Source organism: Phyllobates terribilis, unplaced genomic scaffold, assembly GCF_046119375.1.
Source record: "Phyllobates terribilis strain yellow unplaced genomic scaffold, ASM4611937v1 Scaffold_11__3_contigs__length_659146591, whole genome shotgun sequence".
Classification (NCBI taxonomy): domain Eukaryota; kingdom Metazoa; phylum Chordata; class Amphibia; order Anura; family Dendrobatidae; genus Phyllobates; species Phyllobates terribilis.
The window spans coordinates 638999670-639014059 of record NW_027362771.1 but is presented as its reverse complement, the minus strand read 5'-3'; positions in this window follow the sequence as shown (position 1 = coordinate 639014059).

Here is a 14390-nt window from a genome sequence, read left to right as displayed (position 1 = left end):
ATCTGGTTAAGGCCTCTATAGTCTATACAGGGACGGAGAGAGCCGTCCTTCTTTTTTACGAAGAAGAAGCCTGCTCCCGCCGGGGAGGTAGATTTCCGGATGAATCCCCTGGCCAGATTCTCCTCAATATATTCGGACATCGACCGGGTCTCAGCAGCGGATAATGGATAAATACGCCCACGGGGAGGAGTAGTACCGGGTAACAAGTCGATAGGGCAGTCGTATGGTCTATGAGGGGGTAGTGTCTCTGCTTCCTTTTTATTAAAGACATCAGCATAAGACCAATAAGGAATCGGAAGTCCAGGTAGATTAGCTGGGGTAGGAGAAGGACGGACGGGATGGACGGGAACCAGACAGGTCTTATGGCAGTCCTGTCCCCAGCGAAGGACTTCTCCGGTCTGCCAGTCAAGCACGGGTGCATGTCTCTGGAGCCAAGGTAGACCTAACAAGAGGTCGTGAGAGAGTCCAGGCAGAACATGAAAGGAGATACTCTCAGAATGCTGCATTCCCACCTGCAGAGTAATGGATTCGGTGATGAGTTGGATGAGGCGTGGTAAGAGACCCCCATCCACGGCAGCAACAGACAAGGGTACAGCCAGAGGTTTGGTGGGGATGCGGTATTTCTCTACCAGGGACTGTGAAATAAGATTCCCGGCTGCTCCAGAGTCCAGTTCGGCTAGTTCGAAATAACGGTTCTCCCCGCAGACGATTGAAACTGACAGCAGCAGAGATGGAGAGGATTTATTCTTGTCTAGGTCGACCTCTCTGAGCGAACCTAGACACAGGCGTTTCCCGACCTCTCTGGGCAGGCACGGATCCGGTGCTCCTTACTGCCACAGTAGAAGCAGCTCCCCTCGGCACGGCGTAAGTCCTGACGGGTTTTGACCATCTTGGTCTGGTCGACCTGCATAGGCTCAGGAGAGTGTACCTTGGGTGAGACGGAGGGAGTGACGGGTTTCTGAAAAGTAGGAGCTAGACGTGGAAACCTCCTCTCACGGGTGACCTCTTTGGCACGCTCCTGGAACCGTAGGTCAATCCGGGTGGCAAGAGTAATTAGGTCATCGAGAGTGGTAGGAATGTCCCGACCGGCGAGTTCATCTTTAATACGGCCGGACAGACCCTCCCAGAAGACGGCTACCAGAGCGTCGTTATCCCAGGCCAGCTCCGAGGCAAGGGTACGGAACCGTATGGCATATTGGCCCACGGTGAGACCTCCCTGACGGAGGCGTAGCAGAGAAGATGCGGATGAGGTCTTCCGTCCGGGTTCATCGAAGACTTTCCGGAAAGCCGTGAGGAAGGCAGGCAAGTCGGACACCAGGGGGTCTCCTCTCTCCCATAGAGGATTTAGCCAGGCCAGGGCCTCCCCGGTGAGATGGGACATGATGAAGGTAATTTTGGCCCGATCGGAGTTAAACTGATGGGACAATAGTTCAAAGTGCAGGGTGCACTGATTTATGAAGCCCCGAGCCTGGGCGGAGTCGCCTCCGAAGCGGGGAGGTGCAGAAAGCCGGGGTCCGGGGTAGGATACCATGGTATTGGTGGGCAGCGGAGCAGCCGGGTTGCGAGTCATGGCACTGGCGGTGGTTTCTGGTGGAGCAGTCAGAGTGTCCAGGCGAGAATTGACATTCCGCAGGTGACCAAGGATGGACTCCTGTTGGGACCTCTGACGGGACAGTTCATGACAGAGGTCCGAGAGCGAGGGAGCTTGGGTGCCACCGGGTTCCATGGCCCGAGCAAACTGTAACGGGTCTGGGAGGCGGAACTTCTGAGCTACTATACAAGGGGGCGGTCCTTGTAAGGGAGCAGGTGGCGACCAGGCAGGCAGTCACAGCAGGTGACTGGGACAGTCTCTGGAAGAACGGGCAGGAGATCACGGCAAGTGACTGGGGCAGTCTCTGGGTGAACGGGCAGATGGTCACGGCAAGTGACCGGGACAGTCTCTGGAAGAACGGGCAGGAGATCACGGCAAGTGACTGGGGCAGTCTCTGGGTGAACGGGCAGATGGTCACGGCAAGTGACCGGGACAGTCTCTGGAAGAACGGGCAGATGGTCACGGCAAGTGACCGAGGCAGTCTCTGGGTAAAGGGTAGGTACGACCTGTGGCGGCTGATGGTAGACTTGAGCTCCCAGGTGAGCAGGCGAGAGTCTCTGGATAAACGGGTGGTCACAGCATGTGACGGCAGAGCCTCCAGGAAGACCAACAGACAGGCAGCAGATGAGCGCTCCCAGGTGAGCGGGCGAGAGTCTCTGGATAAGCGGGTGGTCACAGCACGTGACGGCAGAGCCTCCAGGTAGGCTAGCAGACAGGTAGCAGATGTGCGCTCCCAGGTGAGCGGGCAAGCTGGTCCATAGACAGACTGACAGGAGTTGGAAGGCAGACCGTCGGACCTCAGGCAAGCAGGCAGGTAGCTGAAGTGCGCTTCCAGGTGAGCGGGCAAGCTGGTCTTTAGACAGACTGACAGGAGTTGTAAGGCAGACCGTCGGACCTCAGGCTAGCAGGCAGGTAGCGGAATATCAGGCAGGAATAAGACAGCAAGCTGGCAGGAATCTGGCAGGTATCTGGCAGGTAACTGGCAACGGGACCTGAGGGCTGAAGCAGAGTAGTGAACAGTGCAACAACATTGCTCGGGCACCTCCATTTTGGAGGAGGTGCCTTATATATGGTGAAGTCCTCCGGCCATTGGCCGGGGACTCCTTAGGACGGCGCGCGCGGCCCATTTAAGAGGGAGGGAGAGCGCGCGCGCGCGCCCTAAGCACAGTGGCCGGGAAGGGGCGCGCGCTGCCAGCAGAGCGGGAGGAGGACGCCGGGCACGGAGCAGGGAGGTGAGGGGAACAGCGTCCCTGCCTAGCAGAGGGCAGGGACGCCGGCGCTACAGTGATTAAGTGCATTATGTTCATCCCTTCACTACAAAAAAGAGGGATACATGGCCCTCCTTAATCTTATGGGTGCTCAGATAGGATTCCACTCCAATTAATGAAAAGTAAGAATCTGGCTCTCCCAATTTCAGTGAAAATATTTCAAAAACAATTTTTTATTATCATGATTCATTAGAGTTATCGTTTCGGCCTCATTCGGCTTTCATCAGAACTGTGAATACAATTGACAAGAAATACATATGAGTATAAATTCCATGCTTCAACATATGTAGCAGACAGTTAATACATATATGAATCAAGTTTTAAAGGAAATAGTTACAAAGACAATATACGGAAAACAGAAAACAGAGAAATAATTTATCAAAACTAGTTCTTAGTATAGAGCGCAGGGGCTGCATTGAGTGATAGTGATTCAAAGGCATAGAGTAAAGCAATAGACATTGCAGACAAACTAATAATAATGTATAGGACATTGGTTACCCAGGATCTGCCCAATGGATACAAGGGGAGTCAACCAGTGGCTGCAAGAAACAGAGTAAGATAACAAATTTCATTATACATGTATAAACAATCATATTGTAGTACTTCTATGCAGCCTCTGGAGCCAGGCATTACTCACCAGGGTTGTATGGAAGAGAAAAAAATATTGATACTCAGCAAAAGCGCTTAGGGAAAATCACTACCGTGCTGTGTGTGATGCGCTATATGACCCAGGTGTCGGCTGTGTATATATACTCTCCCACACTTCCGGGATGCGGCGTTGATCCTGCATCGTGGGGTCACGTGGTGTATTGCAATGCGCGTCACCGGAAGTGACGCGTCAAGAGGAAACTGTCGCCGTGCAGTGCCTTATTGGTGAGCTGTTAGTCAGATCACATGATCTGAAATACGATACCTCCTCCGCAATACAGGGAAGGATAGTGTATTGAGCAGAATGACAGGGAATATACAGTATTGTATTAGTTTAAGGGATAATAACGGAATATGTACGCATTAACTACATAAAGGATTTTGTATAGAGAGCTGATTAGGTCGGGGATATATGAAAAGATGAGTATATAGAGAAATGCTATGCATGACGGATGGAGAGAAATATAACAACAGAAATAAAGAAAAAAATAGAGAAAAAAATATAGGAGAAATTATGAAGTAAAACTGAGTACAAAAAAGGGGGGGAGGGGGGAAAAGGAAGAATAGGGAAAATAAAAATAAAAATAAAAATAAATAAAAATAAAAATAAAAATGAAAAAAAATAAAAAATAATAATAAAAATAAAGTGAAAACAAAAAATAAAAAAATTAAGAAAAAAATGAAAATGAAAACGAAAATGAAAAAGAATATAAGAATAAAAATAAATAAAAATAAATATAAATAAAAATAAAAATTTCCCTTATAGATCTATGACGTCATCATACCAACCAGTTTGATGATGGAGCTCAGTTTAAACGGCTTTGTTGTAAAAATGAAACAAAGAAAAAGGGTTAGATAAAGCTGAAAATGTCATAATCCCTATTCAATCCCCTTGGTTCTAAGGTATCTAATTTGTGTATCCAGAAAGATTAAAAATAATTTTTTATTTTTTATTTTTACTTTATTTTTATTATTATTTTTTATTTTTATTTTTATTTTTTTTTTCATTTTTATTTTTATTTATTTTTATTTTTATTTCTATTTTCCCTATTCTTCCTTTTCCGCCCTCCCCCCCCTTTTTTTGTACTCAGTTTTTCTTCATAATTTCTCCTCTATTTTTTTCTCTATTTTTTTCTTTATTTCTGTTGTTATATTTCTCTCCATCCGTCATGCATAGCATTTCTCTATATACTCATCTTTTCATATATCCCCGACCTAATAAGCTCTCTATACAAAATCCTTTATGTAGTTAATGCGTACATATTCCGTTATTATCCCTTAAACTAATACAATAGTGTATATTCCCTGTCATTCTGCTCAATACACTATCCATCCCTGTATTGCGGAGGAGGTATCGTATTTCAGATCATGTGATCTGATTAACAGCCCACCAATATGGCGCCGCACGGCGACAGTTTCCTCTTGACGCGTCACTTCCGGTGACGTGCATTGCAATACACCACGTGACTTCCGGTGATGCGGATTGCAATACACCACGTGACCCCGCGATGCAGGATCAACGCCGCATCCCGGAAGTGTGGGAGAGTATATATACACAGCCGACACCTGGGTCATATAGCGCATCACACACAGCACGGTAGTGATTTTCCCTAAGCGCTTTTGCTGAGCATCAATATTTTTTTCTCTTCCATACAACCCTGGTGAGTAATGCCTGGCTCCAGAGGCTGCATAGAAGTACTACAATATGATTGTTTATACATGTATAATGAAATTTGTTATCTTACTCTGTTTCTTGCAGCCACTGGTTGACTCCCCCTGTATCCATTGGGCAGATCCTGGGTAACCAATGTCCTATACATTATTATTAGTTTGTCTGCAATGTCTATTGCTTTACTCTATGCCTGTGAATCACTATCACTGAATGCAGCCCCTACGCTCTATACAAAGAACTAGTTTTGATTAATTATTTCTCTGTTTTCTGTTTTCGGTATATTGTCTTTGTAACTATTTCCTTTAAAACTTGATTCATATATGTATTAACTGTCTGTTACATATGTTGAAACATGGAATTTATACTCATATGTATTTCTTGTCAATTGTATTCACAGTTCTGATGAAGGCAAAATGAGGCCGAAACGATAACTCTAATGAATCATGATAATAAAAAATTGTTTTTGAAATCTTTTCACTGAAATTGTGAGTGCCAGATTCTTACTTTTCATCCCTTCACTACGACGCTGAAAATCTATATCCTATAAATATCGGATAGACACAAACCCCAATATTCCTATCTGGATCCCGGAGACAGAGTGTCTACAAAATATGCTTTGATAACAACAAAGTTACCTCTCGTTTTGATATCTGGTTCCTAAAAAATTTTTTTACATGTTTAATTACCTGGACACTACAGGGGGCCGCTGCTTTGAAAGGAGCTTGTAGCTTGCATTTACTGTGTTTTAATTAGTTGTTCTCACTTCCCTATATGTTCAATGGGAGGTCCTGCTTCTAAAAGAAGTTTGAATTGTCAGCCCTTATTCTTTCTGGAGATGTTTTATGGATTTACATTTTTCTATGATAATTACATTTCTGCTACTATGTGCAGGTATGTAAGCTTTAAAAGGCAAAAAAGAGGGAAAGGTCTTCTTTAAATGAAAAGAAAATAATTTTAAGCTGTGAGAGGCATAGAGGAGTGCTCTTATAATGTTTACGGGAGCCTGACGGGAGAAGTGTCTTGGCAGGTGTTGGAAGGAAAGTTTTGTACTGTTGGCAAGTATTGTACCCTTGAAAATGGGATTTATATCTCTTTGGAGGAAGGAGAGATGAAAAGTAGTCCATAGGTAATATTTAAGAGCGGAATCCAGGAGACGTCTCTCAATATCAACATATGATGAGGGGTCCGCCGGTCTATTATAAGCTCCCCAACTGCTTATCTGGGAGGAGATTTGTTTAACTGGGAAGAGGTTTGCTTGAGAAGATTAGGGATCAAATAGCATCATGAAAACCAAGGAGCCCACCAGACAGGTCAGCGACCAGTCACACGTCAGTGAGGTGTTGGATGGAATTTCCATTGAAATAATAGAGGCCCTATTGTTCTAGTGATGCAGATCGTATTGCTAGAACAGCACTTACTGTACATTTCTGGTTTATCCTGTGGATATGCCAAAAACATATGAAATGAGAATACCCCTTTAGACTCCTTGATTACTACATGCTATGGATGAGAACATGCAAAATAAAAAACTTCTAATAAGAATAAGAGTTCGGTGTCAACCGTAAAATGAAGAACAATTCTGTCTGCTTAAACCCTCAGCTCTCCGCTATGTGAAACAAGCATTATTCAATACAATGTCCGTAACAAGTATCACCCACATTCTATAAACCATACATGTGAAATAATTCTAGACCCCTTATATTTTGCAGGATGATTTGTACTTTTGAATTACACCATTAATGTTACCATATAATGTACTGGAAAAAGGAAAAAAAAAATCCAATTGCGGTGAAATTGCAAAAAAAGTGCAATTAAACAATTCTTTTATTTTATTTACTATGTTCATTACACGTTAAAATTGAGCTGGCAATATTATTCCCCAGGTCAGTTTGAGTATGCAGATATCAAACATCTATAGTTTATTTTTATTTAAGTGGTGAAAAAAATTCCAAAATTCGTAAGGAAAAAAGATTTTGCTTTAGCCGCCATTTTTTGAGGCCCGTAATATACCGCTACACCTTATTATTTGTGCCCTGAGCTGACATTTTTATTGATATCATTTTGGGGTACATTCAATGTTTTTTCACCTCTTATTGCATTTTATTGCAATGTTGAGCAGGTAAAAAAAATGCAATTTTGGTTTTGATTTTTTTACTCGTTACTCCATTTACCAATCATATTAAGTTACTTTATATTTTGATATATCTGACATTCCTGAATGCATCAACACCAAATATGTGTCGTTGTTTTTTTAATTGTTTCATTTTCAATTGAGCAAAAGGGAGGTGATTTGAAATTTGGTGTTTTTTTTTATTTTTTTTTCATATTATTCAAAACTTTTTTTTACTTTTAACTTTAATTAATGGTCGCTTTAGGAGACTTGACACTGCGGTCATCCAATCTCCTGTGCTATGTATAGCAGAGCATCAGCACTGTCCGAAATGACAATCACCTATGAATGCCGGTAACGAGCCGGCATTCACAGGAGGATGATCATTACAGGCTGCCACTACAACCCATCAGGGCTCCGCGAACATGTCACAGGCATGCTTTTGGGAGTGTGGAATAATGCACCAGCGCATGATAAATCCTGCTGTCAGTGATTGACAGCGAGATCTTCCTATTTAACAGTTGTGGACAGAGCACTGCTCCATCCTTGGCTGTTAAAGGCACATGATTAAATGAGCCGTCTTGTGTGGAGAAAGATGCGGGCTCAGCGTATAAGCCCATATCAGCGGCAAGGAAACAACATATGACATAAGGGTTAAGGGGACTGTCATTTTACAACAATGGGTATATGTGATTATACTGCTATGTGACTCCTATGTATGTGATTCATGCACACCTCTCACATGAGGGACATAATTATATGCACCCCTTAAAGTAAAATGCCCCTCTTTCCCCCGTTCATGTATAAGAATACTCAGTTATTTCCTACCCCTTAGTAACAAGTGCACATCTTGTTACCTGGAGAGTAAAGAAACCCCTGTACACCCCTCACATCCCTCCCCTATTATTTCTTAGTGACCTTTCACACAACTGAGCAGTGTGCTTATAATCACACATCTGACCTCCTAGAGGCCTTCTATTGTAGCCTGTGTCACTCATGCACAATCACAGCCTCAGCAGGCGGAATCTGCAAACTGCATCTGCAGCAGTACAACCGGGCCACAGCATGTCAGAGGACGGTGTTTCCTCCCCACACAATCCTGTCCTGCCAGCAGCGAGAAAGAGTGAGAGGGCAGACAGTGAGTAAATGAGCATTGAGGGGAGCAGGAGCAGCAAATCAAAGTGCTGTCTCCCTGCGAGCGCCCCCTCTGCTGTCTGTCAGCCAGCGCCCGGTGCGACCGCACTGGTCGCTCATAGCTAAGGCCGGCCATGCTCACAGGTCAACTATCAGAAGTAGTATTAAGTGGAGGAAAGTGCTTACCAGTAGTGTTGAGCCACCCCCGTAGTGTTCGAGTTCGGTTCGGTTCGTCGAACACCCGTGTGTTTGCCGAACTGTTCGTCGAACTGTTTGTCGAACACCTTCGAACACCGTTAAAAACAATGGCAGGCAAACAAAAACACATAGAAACACATAGAAAACACCTTCAAAGGTGTCCAAAAGCTGACAAACTGCTCAGAAGACATAACTAACACATGGAAAAGTGACAAGTACATATAGTCATGCGAAAATAAAAGAGGTGGAGGAGTAAAAGGAGGGGGAGACACAGATATAGGCATGTCATGCCCTTCTAAAATCCAAAAAGTGAGAAGCCGACACGGCCAGTCCGCTCCTGCCCGTGCCACCTCCGTGTCGCCGGGTTTGTGCCAGAGCCGTGGTGAACCCTGACGGCCAGCCCCCCTCTCCCAATACTGGTGCCTGTCCGCTGGTGGGTCGAGCGAGCCCCCCTGTGGTGGAGGCAGCTCTAAGCTTTTTAATTTAAATTGTCTCTCTAATTTGAATGAATACACTTTAAATCCATTTACAAAGATCTATTGGAGGGCAAGTCTCATGCCAGCAGCCGCGTAATTCCAGCTCCAGTAGCGTCCACTAAAGCTGCTGCAGTTAAAAAGCTTTTATAAGGATCGAGCTCGGCTGTCCACCGCAAGGCATCCTAATGCCAGTCCCAGCCCCTATGCCTTGGGGTGCCTCCTGATGCTCTTCACTGAGTATCCCATGGTCCCGAAGCATTTACTTTGAAAAAATTAAGTGTCTAAGCTACAGGTGGTGTAGCTTGCTTAACAGCCGGGATAATCCGCTGACTAGCAGACACTGCTACTAGGCACAAAGTATTTCCTGGGCTAGATGCAGTTAAAAATTTGTAATTAGATACTCTCGTTGGATGCTGAGAAAGCATTCCATAGAGTCTCCTGGCACGCCAGATATGATTCTCTTAAAAAGCTTGGGGTAGGGGTCTAGGGGACCCTTTTATAGCCAAAATCACGGCCCTGTATCGCAATACGTCACCTAGGCTGAAGATAAATGGAACTGTAGCACCCTGAGGGCTCGGTTGCTACAGACGTATTGCACCTCACCCAGAGGTGTGATATCTCACTCTCAGGTAAGGATGGAGTGTGGATCAGGACCCGACACCTGCATGCATTACACCACGTTGCCGTGGGGCAGGGCGACCAATATGCCCCTGAGATGGGCACGACAGTCCCTGTCCCTGGCTGGAGTGGGGGGAGGGAACACTGAGGAAGGGGAACCCTGTAGTGCAGGAGCAGGGAGGAAGCAGTTCCTGGGTGCATTGAGAAGGGAGTATAAAAGGTGGGCACCATCTTAGTTCAGTGCAGAGAAGTATGAGCAGAAGTGGCAGGGAGCAGGGGCTCTGCATGAGCTTTGCTCCGGAGGCGGGCCTAGTAACAGAGGCCCAGGCCTGGAAGAGGGAGAAGGAAGGAAGAGGAGCGGAGAAGGCTCCAGGAACGAGGAATGAAGGGATCCCAGGGGTGCGGACGGGTGAGTCGCCACCGCACGCCCGAATCCACCTGCGTGGAGGGGTCAGGCCAAAGGGGGAGACCGGTCCCCGAACCAGTGGAGGCAGGAAACGACCCTCAGCTAGAAACCGGAGGCTCTGACATTTTATGTGGCGCAGCCCCTCGCTACACCCGCTAGGAAGGCACCACATAGGGTCAGGGAAACTGGCGCCAAGTTTACCAAGAGGAGGCCCGAGGCAGCCGGACAGAAGTGTTGGTAAGAAAGGCCAGACAAAGGACACACAAACGGGGTCCTGTGAAGTGCTCCAAAGTTATCTGGGAGTTGTCTGAGCCCCTCACCTGGTGAGCACAGTACGACGTGGGCAGCCGTTACCTGCAGACGTGGTCTGGATAATAAGAACTGTGAGTAAAGGCCCTGGACTGCATCACTGACTCCGTGTCGTTACTGCTGCTGCCCTGCACCATCACCCCCATCCTCCGCATACACTGCCCTGAGGCTATACTCCTCCCGTGGGGAGTTATGCTACGCTCTGCTGCACCCACAACACCAGCCTCAGCGGTCTGCCCTGGAGCGTCGGTTCACTCTGACCGCAATCCACGGGAGCGTAGTCGGACATTTAAACATCAATACCACATAAATAGTTCCGCCACTGGTTTGACCGCCCTGAGCCACGGAACCGGGTTGCCGCCACGGAGACTACAACCATCAGCATCCACCAAAAACTGTCCGGCTCCGGGTGTCCCAAGGCCCAGGGGTCGCGTCAGAACATTTTCATCACCTTTCACAATCACCAATGGGACAAGGCAGGGATGTTCTCTGTCCCCTCTCTTATACATCCTAGTGACTGAGCACCTGCTCTCATCAATTCGCCATAACCCCAATATTAGGTGGATTGAGGTGGGAGGCACCGAGTACAAGTGCTCTCTATTTGCTGATGATGTCCTAGTATATATCACTCAATCACATATATCCATCCCTGCTGTTATGGCTGAAATAGATCACTTTGTTACATGGTCAAATTTTAAAATCAATGCAGCGAAGTCTGAGGCCCTCGATGTCTCCCTCCCCAAATCCATATAGGATTCCATCCAGTCCAACTTTCCCTTTGCCTGTCCCTCACAGGGTATCAAATACATAGGAATTCCTATTCATAGAGACCTCTCCCATCTATGTTATCTTAATTTTGGGCCCTTTATTGAACAACTCCATACAGACCACGGTTGGCAAGTTAGAACTGTAAGATTCACTACGTGAACCGGTGGTGTTTTGTGGAAAAGCACATGTACACTGCGTTCCAAATTATTATGCAAAAAGTGTTTAGGAGTGATAAGGGAAGAATTTGTTTGTCAGTTAAACTCATTTATGGTGATGTGTGTCAGGGCTCTTTATATCACTGTAAGCAATTGCAGACACCTGTGCTAATTAGTTTGGCAGGTGTGTCCAATGAAAGGCAAGACTACTTAAGAAGGCTCTCTCACATTATTAAGCAGCCTACATTTTCTGCCAAAATGGGAAAGTAAAAGGATGTGTCGGCTGCTGAGAAGCAACAAATTGTGGAGTGTTTAGGTCAAGGCATGACTACAATCAACATTGTGCGATGATCAGGATGAAGTGTCTTGGCAATCAAGAAGTATGTAGCTGATTCACAGTACACACGTGTGCGTGCTGATAAGGGCAAATTGAGGACTCTTTCCTACAGGCAATTACGTCAGGTTGAAAGAGCAGCGGCCAAAAAGCCTTGTCATAGCAGCAGACAAATTTTTGAAGCTGCTTGTGCCTCCAACGTCCCCCGAACAACAAGATGCAGGGTCCTTCAGAGGTTTGCAGCTGTGCATACGCCATCCTGTCGACCTCCTCTATCCACTTCACGCAAGCAGAAACGGCTCCAGTGGGCCAAACATTACATGAAGACTGATTTCAAAACAGTTTTGTTCACGGATGAGTGCCGTGCAGCGCTCGATGGTCCAGATGGATGGAGTGGAGGATGGCTGGTTGATGGACACCCCACGCAAACACGGCTACAGCACCAACAAGGAGGAGGGGGAGTAATGTTTTGGGCTGGAATCATGGGGAGAGAGATTGTCGGCCCTTTAGGATCCCTGAAGGCGCTAAAGATGAACTCCATAATGTATGTGGATTTTCTCAAACAGCACTTCCTGCCATGGTTCAAGAAGACGAACCGTGTATTTCACAGCAAGATCATTTTTCTGCATGATAATGCACCATCTCATGCTGCACATAAAACATCTGCATCTCTGGCTGATATGGGCATAAAAGGGGACAAACTTATGGTGTGACCCCCATACTCCCCTGACCTCTACCCCATTCAGAACCTTTGGAGCATCATTAAAAGGAGTGTCTATGATGGCGGGAGGCAGTTCACATCTAAGCAACAGCTCTGGGAGGGTATTCTGTCCTCATGCAAAACAATTGAAGCAGAAACCATCCAAAACCTGACAAATTCAATGGACGAGAGAGTTCAGAAGCTCCTTTCGAACAAGGGGTCCTATGTGAAAATGTAACATCACCTAGAATAAAGTTTTGAGTTGAAAACTGTTTGATTTCAGTTTCTAACAACCTGCTAATGCTTATAATTTCAAAAATGACCATTTTTTTGGTCTTTATTAAAATGAAAAGGTTGATCGAAAAGTTTGGGGGATCTAAGAGTGTGGCAACCCAGTAGTCATGATTACTTCGAATTCTGACAATATGAGGGTCATGCTGCAGGTAGTGCAGCAAGAAGGCACTTATGTGTCTTGCGCATCTCGGAGCCCCAAAATTATTTTCCGGGCTAGATGCAGCTAAAAATTATTTTAAATTTTAAATCTGGTGAAGGTTTAGTATAGATGGCCTAATAGGATCAGTGCTGCACACTGCTACAAAGCCCAAATTATTTTCCAGTCAAGATACAGATAAACATGATTAGTAATTTGAAAGTTTAAAACGGTTGGTAGGGTGATTTTAACCAATCATCAAGCTTTTACTCTCCCCAGGATGACACAGGGGTAGAAAAGTCGTTTCGGATCCATGATTTGTTCATCTTTATGAACGTGAGTCTGTCTACATTATCAGTGGAGAGCCGCGTGCGCTTATCTGTCAGCACACCACCAGCAGCGCTGAACACACGTTCAGACAGAACGCTGGCTGCGGGGCATGACAAGATCTCCAAGGCGTAAGTGGCTAGCTCCGGCCATTTATCCAGATTGGAAGCCCAAAAGAGCAAGGGTCCAGTGACACAGTCGTGGCTTCAATGTTTACTTGGAGATACTCCTGTACCATCGTCTCTAGGCGTTGACTATGTGTCAGACTTCTTGTCTCCTGTGGCCTTGCAAAGGATGGGCTAAAAAAGTGGTGAAATGATTCCGCAAAATTGATGTTACCAGCAGATACTGTGGTTCTGTTATGGTTTGAGTGCTGAACACTTGACGGTCCCACGGTTGGCAAGTTGGAACTGTGAGATTCACTACGTGCACCACTGGTATTTTGTGGAAAAGCACATGTAAGATTCTGCAACAGACTCTGCTGATACTCCTGCATGCGTGCATCCCTTTCTATGGCAGGAATAATTTCTGCAAATTTACTTTTGTACCGGGGATCTAACAGTGTGGCAACCCAGTAGTCAGGATTATTTCTAATTCTCACAATTCGAGGGTCATGTTGCAGGTAGTGCAGCAAGAAGGCACTCATGTGTGTTGCGCATCCAGGAGCACCAAGTCCCTGTTGTGTTGGTGGCAAGGTAACAATCATGCTTCCTTCCTCTGTCCTCTCCCCCCAATCTCGCACAACAGAAATGTGATCAAGGTCTCCCTCATCTGATGAGTCTTCCATCAGTTCGTCCTCCACTTCTTCCTGGGCTCCTGCACCTTCCTCACTAGTTTGGCTGCTACCATGTGCCCTGGTAAAACCATCTCCCCCACCCTCACATGCCTGCCGCCTTGGTGCTGCCGACCGTCTGGACCTTGCAGATGTTAGCCCTTCCGCATACAACTCCTCCTCCTCTACTTCCTCCACCTCCTCTTGTGCCACCACCTGACTCCGAATTCTGTTTAACATGTGCTTCAGCATGTAAATCACCGGAATAGTCATGCTGATAATGGCATCGTCAGCACTAAACATCTTCGTCGCCATTTCAAAACTGTGCAGAAGGGTGCATAGGTCCCTGATCTGAGACCACTCCTCCAGCGTGATTTGCCCCACCTCTGAATCTCGTTGGCCCAGGCTATACGTCAGAACGTATTGCACCAGGGCTTGTCGGTGCTGCCACAGTCGCTGCAACATGTGCAGAGT